At 45.7% G+C, this 13,592-nt stretch overlaps 1 protein-coding gene across 1 annotated transcript in view; it reads right to left on the reverse strand.

The window, feature by feature from the left end:
* BEST1 (bestrophin 1) overlaps nucleotides 1-13,592 on the reverse strand; it is a 108,355-nt gene that overhangs the window by 39,521 nt on the left and 55,242 nt on the right. The gene's annotated exons all lie outside the window — the stretch shown is intronic.

Below are 13,592 nucleotides of genomic sequence, written 5' to 3' on the forward strand. Positions count from 1 at the left end.
GACGCAGAGGTGGTCAGGCCTTTGCCGTTTTTCCTATTTGTATGCAATCCTGAGACCCAGACACTGATGCTTGTGGTGACAGAAACGTCACCGTGACCTTCTCCACACTGTGTGTAAAGCCAGGAGCTGGGGTCCTGTGTCCTCCCTACTCGGGGTGCCCTCAGACACTTAGCCAGGCCCCCCCAAATCTCCCTGTCATCCTTTTCCCTTTCCATTCCTGTGTAAACGTGGGCGTTAGTGCCTCCCTCTGATGGGTGAGCAGCCCTTCAATGCTGCTCTCAGACTTCCCTGTCCTGCTCAGGTCAGTGAGGGCGCATAAGATTTTCCCCATCTGGATTCACACTCATTGGCATTTGACATCATGGGAAGGAGAGAAGAGCAGCACTGGAGGCAGCTCAGGTCAACAAGTGCCCAGAGGAAGGGGCTGCCACCTCTGGGATGTGGAGAACCCCAACAGATAGCAGGGATGCTTACCCAAAGGTCCTATGCCTTTCTCTAAAATAACGTTACCATTTTTCAAACAGCGTTACTATTTTATAGGACAAGTCATCTGGGCGTGGGGAAGGAAACCAACTGTTTATCACAAAGCAGGAACAGAGTTGGTGGTGTCTGCCCGTCCTGCTTGTCCCCTTGCCACCAGTGCTGGTGCGAAGGGGAGCTGCCAGGAGACCCAGAACAAAATTCCCCTGGATGGATGTGGACTTCAAGGAGATGGCAGGCAACCACCAGGACCGACAGCAGATACGATGGAGTATCTAGAAGGGCTGTCCAAACTCAAAGCTGTCTCTGCACATCCCTTCCCTGCTCTCCTGTTTTTCTCCGGAGGTTTGGTCCTAGCCCCTGCAGCATGGCCAGGCAGCCACGAGAGGGCACAGGCAGACCAGGCAGGGACTGTCCTCCCTCCCTGTCCACCCTGCGAGAATGGAGCATCTCCAGGGTCCTCCCTCACTTCTGCTCCTGCCCCTGAAGGCATCGCACCTACTGACCTGTGTTCTGCAGCCTCTTCTCAGGTGTAATTTCCGCAGCCTTCCTCCGCTGCTGGCAACAGGAGTTGATGTTAGGTGGGTGCCGTTCTCCTCAGGCAACTGGAGGGTAAGTCTGTGATGTGGAAAGGAAGGATTTGGGCTTCTTTAAGGGATCCTTGGTTAAGCCTGAGGAATGTTGCAAAGCACTGAGGATGGCCAGATGAGAGACTGTGAATGTTTTCCTACGTCTGGTTCTTTAGGTGTAATGTCCTTGCTAGAATCAGTAGGGATTGCTGTTGAGAAGCTTCCCCGGGGCTGGGAGCTGAACCATGAGCTTGGCTCCTAAGCTCTATGGTCTGAGAAGATATCAGCCCTGTCCCTTATCCCCACCTCTTCCACCAGAGCTTTTCTGCTGTTTTGCCTCTCAGAAATAAACCAGGGTCCAGTTGCCAGACCCTCTCCATGTCCTCTGACCAGAGCCTCTGGGTCCTCTTGTACATGCTGCTGTATGAATAGCATTTCTCCTTGCACCCATTTGCCCCACAACGTAGGGCCTGTGAGCTGGTCCTGGGCCAAGAAAGAGCTTCAAAGGGGTGGTAGTTCAAACACCTGCCTTTGTAGATGTGTTTGACTTGCTTGAAGGACAATAAGCAAAGCCATGGGAGAGGTTTTTGTTTTCCTTCCTGTCTTCCTCCTAAATCCTTTTCCCTGCCATAAACCATAAAGGCGATTTTATATCGTGTCTGGAGTTCCGTGTCCATAAATGAGCCTTTGGGCAACCCCCCTTGCATTCTCATGCTCTGTAATCTGAAAAGCATGTGTGTGTGACCTCAATCTCTTCTTGGAGCTCATAAGGGAGAGGGCAGGTGGGAGCTGACTGCCTGTTTGCCCTGGAGATGCCCTGGTAACTGTAGGACTGGAGAAGAGTGTGCTGCAAAGGACAGTGCTCCTCAGTTATCCCTGTGACAATCCATGCAGAGGCTTGGCCAGCTTCAGTAAGGATGTTTTGTGGTAGTACTAGAGACATATAGATGCACCAGGACAAATGTACACATAGCTTGATAGTATATCCATTGTGCCACCAGCATCTTCATCAACAGGCTCTGATGTTTGTTAGTATTGTCAGTAACCAAATTTACAGGATGTGAGGCGTTTTGGTGTGGCACCAAAACACAGATGGTCTGGCACTTAAAGCAAAACGGACCAGAGATCTTCCTGTGTTTTTTTTCCTGCACCAGTTCTAGCGTGGGTTATCCTGGGTGGTATCAGTTCAGCCATCCGTCTTGGAGCTTCACTTTCTCCATCTGTCAAACAGGAAGATGCTTAGTTTCCACCATGAGGTGGATATTTGGGGCACACCGTTTAGGACAGCTTCTATCAAGAACTCTGGTAGGAGTGATAAGGTGTGTACGTACACTTGATATATTTGGTCTGCTTGTATGTGCGACTCCTGAGCATTTGTACGTGTATTCATGGCTGGGAGGGACAAGGGTCTGCAGGTCCAGAGTGAGGCATCTTAACCTGGACTGCAAAGGAGCTTGGGTTTGGAACAGAAAAGAGATATTTGACATCTCTGATGGACATTAGTGTTGTGCACAATGAGGTGCTTTTAGGTACTTAGATGTTCATACACGTTTAAGTGCAGAATCTAGGAGGCTTTGAATGGCAAGAAGAGAGAAACCAGGATACGGGACCTAGAGATTTGGTTGCTCATGGCAGTTCCCTGGGTCTGCTGGTCCTGTCCTTTATCCTGCCTTCAAAGTTACTCAAGGTTTGCACAGGGCTGTAAATCAGGCTGTCTTTGCACAGTCGGTCAGGCTGTCCCCACATGCGCAAAGAGATCTATGTTTCCAGGAACCAACAAATGAAAGGGGTTTTTTGTTTGTTTCAGGTGCAGACAAAGAAAAGGGAGAAGGTAAGCAGATGGCTTCAAAGTCAGCTATTTCAAGGCTTTCATGACTAGTAACCTTCCTTTATGACAAAGGTATCAAACTGGCGAGGATTTCTGCAGAATAGGCAGCACTCTATCAGCCTTGGGGGAAATTCCAGTCATTTCAGAAATTCAGGGAGTGTTGCCCTGCCAGGAAGAAGTCGATGTCCTGGCACAACTCTAAACGTGCATGTAGCACTGAGGGCTGGGGCTGGTCAGCTCTGCCAAGGCAACACGTTCCTTATAGGAGCAGTCCCAGTGGTGCCACTGGTGCTGGAAGCCAAGAGGTCAGTTTTGCTGTTTATCATGTCAATATTTCCATGTTTGTGCGAGGGTTATTGGGCTGAGCTGAAAGGAACTGAAACACGTTGACTTTAGCCAATCTGTTACGGCAGATGGACTTTGTGCTGGTTTATGTAATGTTTACAGGATTGTCAGAAGCCAGAACAGGCCCCCAGTGGGGTAATTCCCATTTGCAAGAGATGTGTTGGATGGATAGCAAGATGCCTTCTAGCCCTGCTTGCTCTGTGGCTGCGATGATACCCTTCAAATTTTGGTCACCAGTGAAATACTGTAGTTGCACACCTGTTGCTGGGGGCTAGGTCAAGCAGAAAGATAAAGTATGCCATTATCTACTTTGTGTTGAGGTCAAGTGGACAGGGCTCAGTGGACAGTGAGGTCCCATCTAGAAGAGATGATGTGTGCCACAGGGAACTGCGGTAAAGCAGCTGCAAAGCCTGTGCACCACGGAGCCTGGCTAAGCAGCAAAGGATCTTCAACGTCGTCTTCACAGCAGGTGTCCAAAGAGACCGACCCCCCTTTACTTGTCCAGGGGCAAATCTGAGTTGTCGGTGATGCCTTGGCTCAGGAGATGTGATAGCACCAGCTACTATGATGGAGCAGAGAGACCGCAGGAAAGTTTGGGAAGGAAAAGATAATTCTTAGCTTCCTTTTGGCCGGGTTGAACTTGAAATGATTCCCCTTGTGGGAGCAGATATCGGACTGGGTTAGCTGAACAGGAAAAGTTGAGTCATTGGCACGTGTCTGGTTACTTAGAAATAACGGAAAGGCAGTTTGCAGCAATTGGTGCAGGAGTAGCGAGCCCCAAAACAGCTGCCCATGGGACTGTCTCAGAGAGGGGAGCTGTGGAAAGGAAGCCGAAAGAGAACTTGGGGGTGGTCCCTAGAAAGCGTTTCAGTGAAAACTGTAGCACTTGTTCATGTGCTACTTAGAGAGCTTTCAGTGATATCCGCGTGGGCGCACGGAACCTCGTGAGCTTTTTGTACAATAGCAGAGACTTCGTTAACATTTCCTATTTATGCTTCCACTTGAGTTCTGGGACTGCAGGTATTCCTCTGGCAGACGTAGATGTGGTATTGGCTCAAGGACAGCTCTTTGCCCTTAATTCCCCTGGCTCATTGTGCTAATTCTGCTCTGTTAATCACCTTAGAGTCAATTTAAGATGCCTCATGCCTATGGACATGTATGTCGGTCAGGGTTCAAAGACACCTTTGCTCTTTGTGCATCAGAATTGCAGCTGGGGCTGGAAGAGGGGACTTGTCCATTGCCTTTGGTGACCTTCCCCTGCCAAAAATGGTAAGGAATGAAGCACTAATCCAACTTTCAGTCAAACTGGTGACAGTGCAGTGGGCTTGACGAATAATGTTTCAGTGGGAATTGCAGCAGTCTCTAATGGCACCATGAGTGGATGACAAGCTGGGTGAAGTGTCGGGGCCACCCAAAAAGCCTGACAGCTCTGGCTTGTGTTAAGCCTAAAGACTCTTCTACACTAGGAAGGCTAACAGAGGGGACGTGAGGACCAAACCTTGTTCCTCTAGCACTGAAACGATATGCATGTGCCTGAGAGAAGACCTCGTGTTTAACCACCTGTTCAGGTTGTCTTTCCAGCCCCCCGTTCTTCTGACCAGACCATGGGTTCGGTGATACTTCACTCCTGGTTTGCAAAGGGACTCCTGGTCTGACAACTAATTTAGACACATCAGATGCTACAAGAAGCTCTTTAAAATCCTCTGTGATGATTTCGAGTTTTCCTGTCCTCCAGATGTGTTGGCTTGGGCTGGTGCTCCTGGGCCCACAACTGAGTGATGGGATAAAACTTACCTCCTTTGCAGCAGATGGTTCTTTCATTTCATGGGATATTTGCACAGAGGAAAGAAAACTCTGGAGGTAATTTATTCCTACTCGCTGCTCATGGCTGGACTACACGTGAGTTAGGTCAGGCCGGTCAGTGCCTTGTCCAACTGAGTTTTGAAAACCCAGAAGTAATTTTGCTGTTGTCAGCAGTAGTGTCACTAGCTTCTCTTCATTACGCTGATTTTAAAAGCCTGGCTTTACACGTTCAAAATGCACAAATATCTTAAACCCTCTTGCAGCTGCAGCATGTGTGCTACCACACTCTGACTTGCCCTCACTGTCTTGGCAACACTGCATCTGTGAGAGCCTTTCTGAAACGTACGTACATTTACAAAATACTTTAATGGAGACCTTGAAAATTGTCCCTTTCTGTTTAGAAGTGGTTACAGAGACGTTGCGGAAAGGAAATTGCTTGTTAATCTCTATCCCCCGTTTTTGTGTGTAATTCATTTGCGCATCACGGGGCAGACTGATGCAATGTCTCTTTGCGATTTATTTATGGATTTTCAGTTACGCAGACAGAAACGTTCTTAAAGTCGTAGGATGGTTTGGGTTGGAAGGGACCTTTAAAGACCGACTAGTTCCTGACTTGTCCAAGGTGAGAGACAGAATCTCATGCTGCAACGTTCAAGCCCAGGCATTTTGTTATTAGGCAAATTGTTGATTTTTTTTTTTTTCCAGGGATGTGAAAGGAGTCATGATGCTGGAATGCTGCTACGCAAAACGAACACTGTAGCTTTAAAGCCTTCCTGGTGATGCCTTGCCCTCTAGTGATGTTGGCTTGCATTTCAGTTACATACCTTTACTGAATCGGATGTTTAATTTTAGCATTTTGTGAGCTTCAGCATGATCGGGAGACAAGAACGAGCAAGGGACTGGAATTGGTATTGGCAGCAGCACCTTCATTTATGTTCACACTTTGGGTGGGGTTTGTTTGTTTTTTTTTTTTTCCCCCTGCCCGAAGAATAGGCTTTGCTGCTTAGGTCCATGTGGGGCCATGGGTATGGCCTAAAGGACTGTCGACTTGCAAAGGGCAATAATTTCAACTCAGGGTGATTGATCTGGAGTTGCTCATAGGACCAGGAAGAAGGAGGAACTGGCTCCAGCTGAGAAACCAGCGGCATCTTCTGCAGATTCAGAAACCAAATTTTCAGGCTTTATCAGGCATCTGGAAGCAAGGATTTTTTTTTTTTTTTAAATGTAGATTTTTCTGGACTAATTCTAATGGCATTATCATCAGACTAATTACTCTGCTAAGCATGATCTTTCAGTCTCAGCCACCACTTTGCCCGTTCATGGGCGATGACTCCCAAAATCACTCAGAGACCTTTTCACCAGAGGTGGTATGCTTTCCTGCCTTGGGATGTTGTTTGGCACAGAAGGCACCTGAAACAATTTCCATAGCTGCTACATAGACTTCTGGTAGAAGGGCAGTGAGATGGCACAGAGAAGGGCTGACGTGAAACCCATGAAGACTCCCAGTGAAGAAGGTTGATTTGGGCTGGACCCAAAGACTGCCAGGCATTCCATGCACACGGGCTCTGGCTTTCTGCTGGTCACTATAAAAATAAGGGAAAAATCACAGACGAGAAAGCGCAGTATGGTTCCTGTTTTATATAAAACAGGTCACTGCTTAATGCAACAGAGGAGTGCAGATCTGATAATTGAATTAAATGAATCAGACAAGTAGACCAGCTACACCCATTTCAACGAGGATGTATGCAATCACAAGCAATTACTGTGATTAATCTTCTCATTGTCATATACAAACTCAACACCTGGCCAATAAGTTGCGTAGTTGTTTAATTGTGCTAAGAACGATGCTTCAGGCAAGGGTGGTGTTTCCAAGTGAGGATCCTTCTCATCGACCTTCTTCCCTCTCGTTTCCTTAGAGTCTTGAATTTCTGCTGAGCTTCCCTTGGCTGCTTTGGCTTGACCCGAGTAGCCTGTGCTGGAGATTCAAACATCAGTGGTTAGCAGTGAGTGGAAGAGCTGTGTTACAAAACCCCGGGGTATTTGAGAAAGCAGTCATCATTTGCACCAGTGGCGCTCGTATTTGCAACCAAGCATCCTCCACGGGAGTTCGGTAGCACCTTAATTTATAAAACACAGCTTGCTGACTTGGGTGGAGTCCCCAACTATAGGTACAGCCTAAGAATAACATCTTTGTCTCAGGGTCAGCACTACGTGTAGTTGTAGCAGGTTATTCTCATTTGTGTTAGCATCCTGAGTACTGGATACCCTTATCTTTTGGCTCACAATTAACCCCGGGCTAAAAAAAAACCCCCACTTTCCGCCAAACTGACTGGCTAATTCTGATCAAGAAATGCAACAGAAGTTATTGTGAGATCCTGCAAGTATTTCTCCGACAAAACTGGGCTTCTCACCAGACATCTGGAACTGGGTATGCGTGCTGTTGAATTCTGCAGCAGGCTGATGGACGGTTTGTCTGCCTGGGGTGCTGGGAAAGGCATTTTGATACGGAGAAAAACTGTAATCCAGAACTTGTTCAGTGACTAGAGAAGGCTTTGAGTCTAACACCTGTCTGCCGGGGAGTCCATCTCCTCGCTGAGGCTAGAAAAAACATTGACTGAAGGTAAAAAGTTGGAACATATTAATTTTATGGTTCAGTTTTATATAGCTGTCAACAAATAGCACTCATTACCGTGAAATGGTAAATTTATCATCAGTGCTCCATAATCCACAATCCGTAATCGTCAGACTTGCACCATGATGTTTTAGGAAACAACATTAACTTTCCACGTACATCACGAGTTGGCCTGCGTATCATAGAATGGGATCCCAGCTATGAGGATTTTTCTGCATTTCATCTTGCAGGTCACAGCTGGGTGGTTGTGGCTTTTTCTGGAATGCATTTTAGTAGTTGTTTCCCCTGCCAACAGACTTTTTTTGCCTCTGTTCCCATTTCCAGTAGTTAATCTTACTGCTCAGCACCACCACTGGTTCTTAGCACAGAGCCGAATGTTCTTCTGTGAGGAGCTGGAGCGGCTTTATCAAAAAACCCCCTTATTTAAAAAAAAAATGCACTGTTTGGCAATGCACTGCTCGCATGTAGATTTTTTTGTGTGTGTTAATGTAACTGATATGCTATAGTAATAATTGGGTGGACATTTTGGTCATTTTGCATTATATTTATAGGGAATAGAGAAGTATATGGTAAATATATGGAAGCTGCTCTTCTGGATCTGTGAACTTTTGGACTACTGTATTTTCCTATAAACCCACATCGAAATGGATGTCTGCTACATATCTTTATTCAGGATTATGGAAGACTGTATTTAAATTAAACCTTTTTATATGACTCAGATGCTCAGCTTGAGTACACTGCTGCTGCTCAAAGAAACAAGGTGAATTTAGACAATTCATGGACCAGTCCATGATCCATGTAGAAAAGATTCCTTTGTAGAACAGATAAATCACCTCTTCTGCAACCGCAGTAGTGTATTTATGTTCAGACTCGGTAGATTTCTGACTCTGAATCGGGAAGTAAAGGCGTTTGTCCTGTAGCTCTGGTTGGAGTAATTGTTTTTGTGTTGCTTCTGGTCAGTGTTTAGGAAATGAAGTCCACACCTATCCTAATTCTGTCAGCAAGGGAAATGTGAAAATAATAACGTCTGTACACAAACGGGACTTTCTCATAATTATCTCCTCCTCCCTGTCTCATTTATCAGCAAGAGGCTGAGCAGCATCATGAACCTCCTGCTCTTTGAAACACTTCTTAGCACCTTCTGAAAGGGCTCCGTAATGTTGTACTCCTTTCCTCCTCTCCCTCTCCTCCTTTGTTAATGGTCTAGTCAGAATTCTGTAAAATGTTCCTCACGTGTTTTCCTCGCCCTTCCCGGCTCCGCTCCTGGCTTAGCTGGTGAGTCCCTCCAGCTGAATCACCGGATTCCTGCGGTGGCTGGGCACGGCGGTGCTTCTAAAAACACACGCTTTCAGTAGAAAGTGACTTCAGATTTTTAACCGACGTAGCTGGGGATCCTGGAGGATCTTAGCGTCTTCCTAAAGAAAAGGAATGACATCTTGATTCAGACCTTAGTATGCTTGAACGGCAAATTTCCAGGATGCTGGCAGTGCTGTGCGGTGTTTCTTGCCACCGCTCTGCTATGCACAGGAAAATCGTGTTCGATAGATCTGTCCCAGGGCAGTGTTAGCGTTGCCATGGGGGAATGATTCACCCCCGGCTTGCTTTTCAATTCTGGCATTCTGTATTATTCCCTTAATGCTATTTATAACGCGGTTTTCAAACGGATGATGATTCTGTGTCTGGAAATGCGAATGAAATATTTGCCTTACAAGAGACTAGCAACTTCACCGATAGCCTGTTCTGTAGAAACTGCAGACAGCCGGGAGAGAGGACAGCGTAAGTAGGACGTGCTATGGAACTGTTTCTGTATTATATTTGAGGAATTTAGATTTTTTTCAAGCTGCACAATAAAATGTATGATAATATGATATAACCCCAGTGCAAATGCCAAATTAAAAATTGAGTTTCTTCAGAGAAATGCACTTGTCACTGCCTTTTCTGAATAGAATTTAAAAAACCTGTTGCAAGGAGAGACCTATGTGACAAGGTACCTTCTTGCGCTATCTGGGCAAAAACTGTATGTATGAGCACCTTGAACACGTTTCTGACCACACTGATGCCACACACTAGGTATGTTGTAAAACCTGCAGTTTCCCGAGACATCTGGAATTGGACCATCGCAGAGTAAGTAAAACAGATGATTTGGGGTTTTTTTTTAAAGCAATATTGCTCATGGATGAAGGCTTCTTTATAGATCTTGCCAATAATAAATCTCTATTTTTTTAGGTCATTAAGTAGCTTAAAATAGAGTCGGAACTGATGAACTCGATGCCAGGCATGTGAGTATTTAACATAAGAATATTAGGCGCATTTTATGGTGATTTCATGCCTTAGATTACTTACCACCCAGGTGCTAATTTCAAGGGGGGGGAGGAACTGAAGAGGCTTAATTTCAACCAGCCCATGGAAAGTTTAGTCTGTTACGACTTACTGGCACTTAAAGTCAGATAAATTAAAAAAAAAAAAAAAAAAAAGACAACCCAGCCACTTGTGCTACCGGGTTCCCAGGGCCACTGTGGTTTCCCAAGTTCCCAGCTGTAGGATGAGCTGAACTTTGGATAAGCTGAGCCTAAGCTTGTGGAAGATAAAACTTGGAAAACTGGCCAGCTTGATGCATTTCGACTAATGCCTGTGGATTCCCAGCAGAGCCACGAGCCCTGTGTAAAAGCAGAGAGGGTTTTAGCACGGCTGCGAGATGCGGCTGGAGTGTAGGCATCTTCATCCAGAATGTGAACTCAGAACTATTAGGTCCTTGTTCCCCTTCAAGCTGTGTTGCGTTGGGATGCTCAGAGGTTCTGGGAACAGTTGTACTTCCAGGGAAGAAAGCCAGGTGATATATCAATTTGTAACAGTTTATTTTTGTGTAAGAGCTCCCTGTGTTTGTAAAAGGGGAATGTGTTTATTCTGGGATCAAATAAAAGTCCCAATAATGGGGCAAGGTAGGGTCATTTTCTAGTTCGAGTTCTATGACTTCTCATCGAGTGCTTTCTGTGCAGGATGAGTTTACCTATGAAGCAATTAATGTGTACTCTGGAAAACGGTAGTGTTGACTTAAGGTAACAGATAAGCATAGACTGGCCTTCCCCGACTATCACTTTGTCTCCTGACCTAGGACAGCCTATGTGCTTCCTCCTCACAGCCTCTGTCCATTGTTGTGTGCTCCTCTATCAGATGATACGGTTCAAATGGGTTTATTTGCAAGAACCAACAGTCTCCCAGTTCTGTTAAAGCCTTTGGGCTGACCTAAAGCCCACTGATGATGGGGCTGACCTAAAGCCCACTGAAGCATTGGATCAAGTTGATGGACAGAAAAGCTGCTGCAGGCTGCTTACCATCGCTCTGGATGAGCCATGAACAGGCAGAGAACTGAGGTCTACACAAATTGTAAGAAGCTTCTACAGAAGTTTTCACATCAATTTTGTTCCCAGCTGCCTCCCTGAATGGCCTGGAGACTGATTTTGAATGGCCGGGCAAATCTTTTTACTGGAAGATCTCAATTTCTTTGGCGTTTGTTCCCAAGACGAAGATAAGCAGCACCATTGTTCCTGGGCTGTGCGAAGGCTACCAAAGAAATCTGTCTATCAGCAATGCTATAAAAATAATTTCAATAATTTTAGCATGTGAAGTAGAAAAAGGACCTTCTGCAATCACCAGCTAACAGCTTGTCTATAAAAAAAACAAAGTTAGGAAAAACAAGGGAAGCTATAATCAGCAAGTCTGATCCCAAATGCTTTTCTAGAGTTTGCTTCCAGTGTTTATAGGTCTTGGTCTGGGATCTGATTTTGAGCTGGTAAGCACAGCAATTACAAGACTAAAGCTGAAATTCAGACTTGAATCACCCTTTATGCCAAATCCTACCCTGACCCTTTAAGAATTCTGAGTTTGAACATATCTTCTTGATGTCAGAGCCAGACCTGGATGGTGTCGTTCACACCTCAGCAATGTCCCAGCCAGTTTAGCTGGCTTTCCATGCTACCTGCTAGTGGGTTTGTATTGCAGAACGTGCTTCGAGAGGAGACAGATACTTTGAGCATTGCAGTGGCTCTGGCTGTGACTGGAAAAAAAACAGATAAAGCATTTTTATGGTCAACAAATAGTTATGATTTTATTGAGCGGCAGAATACACAAGAAAAAATTGTTCCTTTTGAGTTACTGAAATAGTTTTTTAAGAATGAAATAATCAGGAGCTGTCCTATAAGGAATGTGGGTTTTGATGTTTTAACAACTCCTAGAAAAATTTGAAATGTTAGGGCTTTGTTAGGAAAGCTTTCTTAGGAAAGCATCTACTAGAAGAGGGCATGGCTAGGACATGGCAGCTTGTTACAGAAAGAAAAGGATGTCTTTGCCCTCATGAAGACTTAAAATCCAGCTAGTGTGATCAGCCCCCGTAGCAAGGAGTGATGGTGCCTGGAGATATGTCCTGATGAGGCTCTGCTGGTTGCTCTCAGCCCTATTTCGGTCAGCAGTTGGGATCTTAGACTCCTCAAATCCACGCTTAAAGGAAAAAAAATCTCAGTGCAAGTCCCCTAATTCCCATTGTGTCTCTGCCTGGAAACATGGGGCTCGATTTTGTGTTAGTTCACAAAACTCCCAGAGACCCGTTGTCCTTCAGCGGAGTTAATTTTTGTTGCCGGAGGTCTAGGCTACAGCTTTAACCTACCTTAGCCAGCGTGCAGGAGAAGCACGTGGAGGACTGAAACGTGCTACGGAAGGGCACTGCCTGGGTGACCCCGGCTCACCACCAGCACTCTGGGGATGGTGTCAGCCTCTGCCGTCCCCTCTGAGCCTGTGCTCTGCCCTTTCTTGCCTTGTGTCTCCAGCATAAGCTGTTGTCCAGGTAGATACTAGCAATGAATGGGAGAATATGGGGCACCTGATTTAGAGTTGTTTTTTCTTCTCTCTCCAAACCCACGGTATTTTTTCTCCCACTCTGTCATGCATCCCTCCCCAGCCTTTTCCCTTCCCACTTTTCTATCTCTGTACTTCTCCTCCCAAAACACATGCCCGTCTTTCTTGTGCCTAGAGGCTTCTCTTGCCTTCGCTGCACTTTGCTTCACTTGATGCCTTTCCCTGCCGACTGTCTCCAACCATCCTGGTCCTCCAGCTTCTGCTCCGGTCCCCGCTAACAAGTGACTGAAGCGAAGCAAAGCCAGTCCTTTCCTGCCTTTTGTTTTATTATCTGCCCTGAAACAAACTCTGTGTTTCCAACTCGTGGCCTCTCTCCGCTGCCAAGTGCTCACGCAGGCAATGATGTTGTTTAGCTGGGTTAAATAAACCCTGGCAGGCTCCCAGCATGTTTTACAGGGTTTTTTTTTTTTGTGTGTGTGTATATGTGTGTCTCATTACAGTACAAATGAATGACCTTTATCAAGAGAGAGAGCGCGCAAGATTTCACCTCATTATTTTCACAGAAAATAGTTAGTTACAGTCCTCAGAAAGCTGGGCAAAACTGTACTTAAATTTCTGTGTTTGAACCATTTTGATGGATAATTGTAACGTGCAAAGGGACGCTCATCTGTGATTGATTGCTGCAGTTTGCCCAGCTTGGAGACAAAGCCAAGCAAGGTCACGTGAACTTTATATCCACCTAAGTTTGCATTTTTACTGAAACTTCTGGAACATCTCTAAACCTAATTTCACTTTAATGCTACTTAAAATGATAACAAAGCAGATTGCTCCAGACTTTCAGGGCTCTTTGTCAAGGATCTGTTTGACCTGCTCCAGTTAAAGGATGGAGAACTTTGACATCAAGGTATGCATGAAACAGTTTGGATTCCAAGAGAGGGATGGGGGTTTTTGGAAGGAGGGGAAGAAACTACGTGAGCCAGAGAGATTTTGCCTGAGAAAGTAACCGGCATCTTACACCTTCACCAGACAAACTTTTTGCACATATAAGTTCAATGAATAAGAAAAATACGCGGCCAGTTGCAAAAGG

This window comes from Grus americana, chromosome 5 (assembly GCF_028858705.1).
Source record: "Grus americana isolate bGruAme1 chromosome 5, bGruAme1.mat, whole genome shotgun sequence".
Lineage (NCBI taxonomy): Eukaryota > Metazoa > Chordata > Aves > Gruiformes > Gruidae > Grus > Grus americana.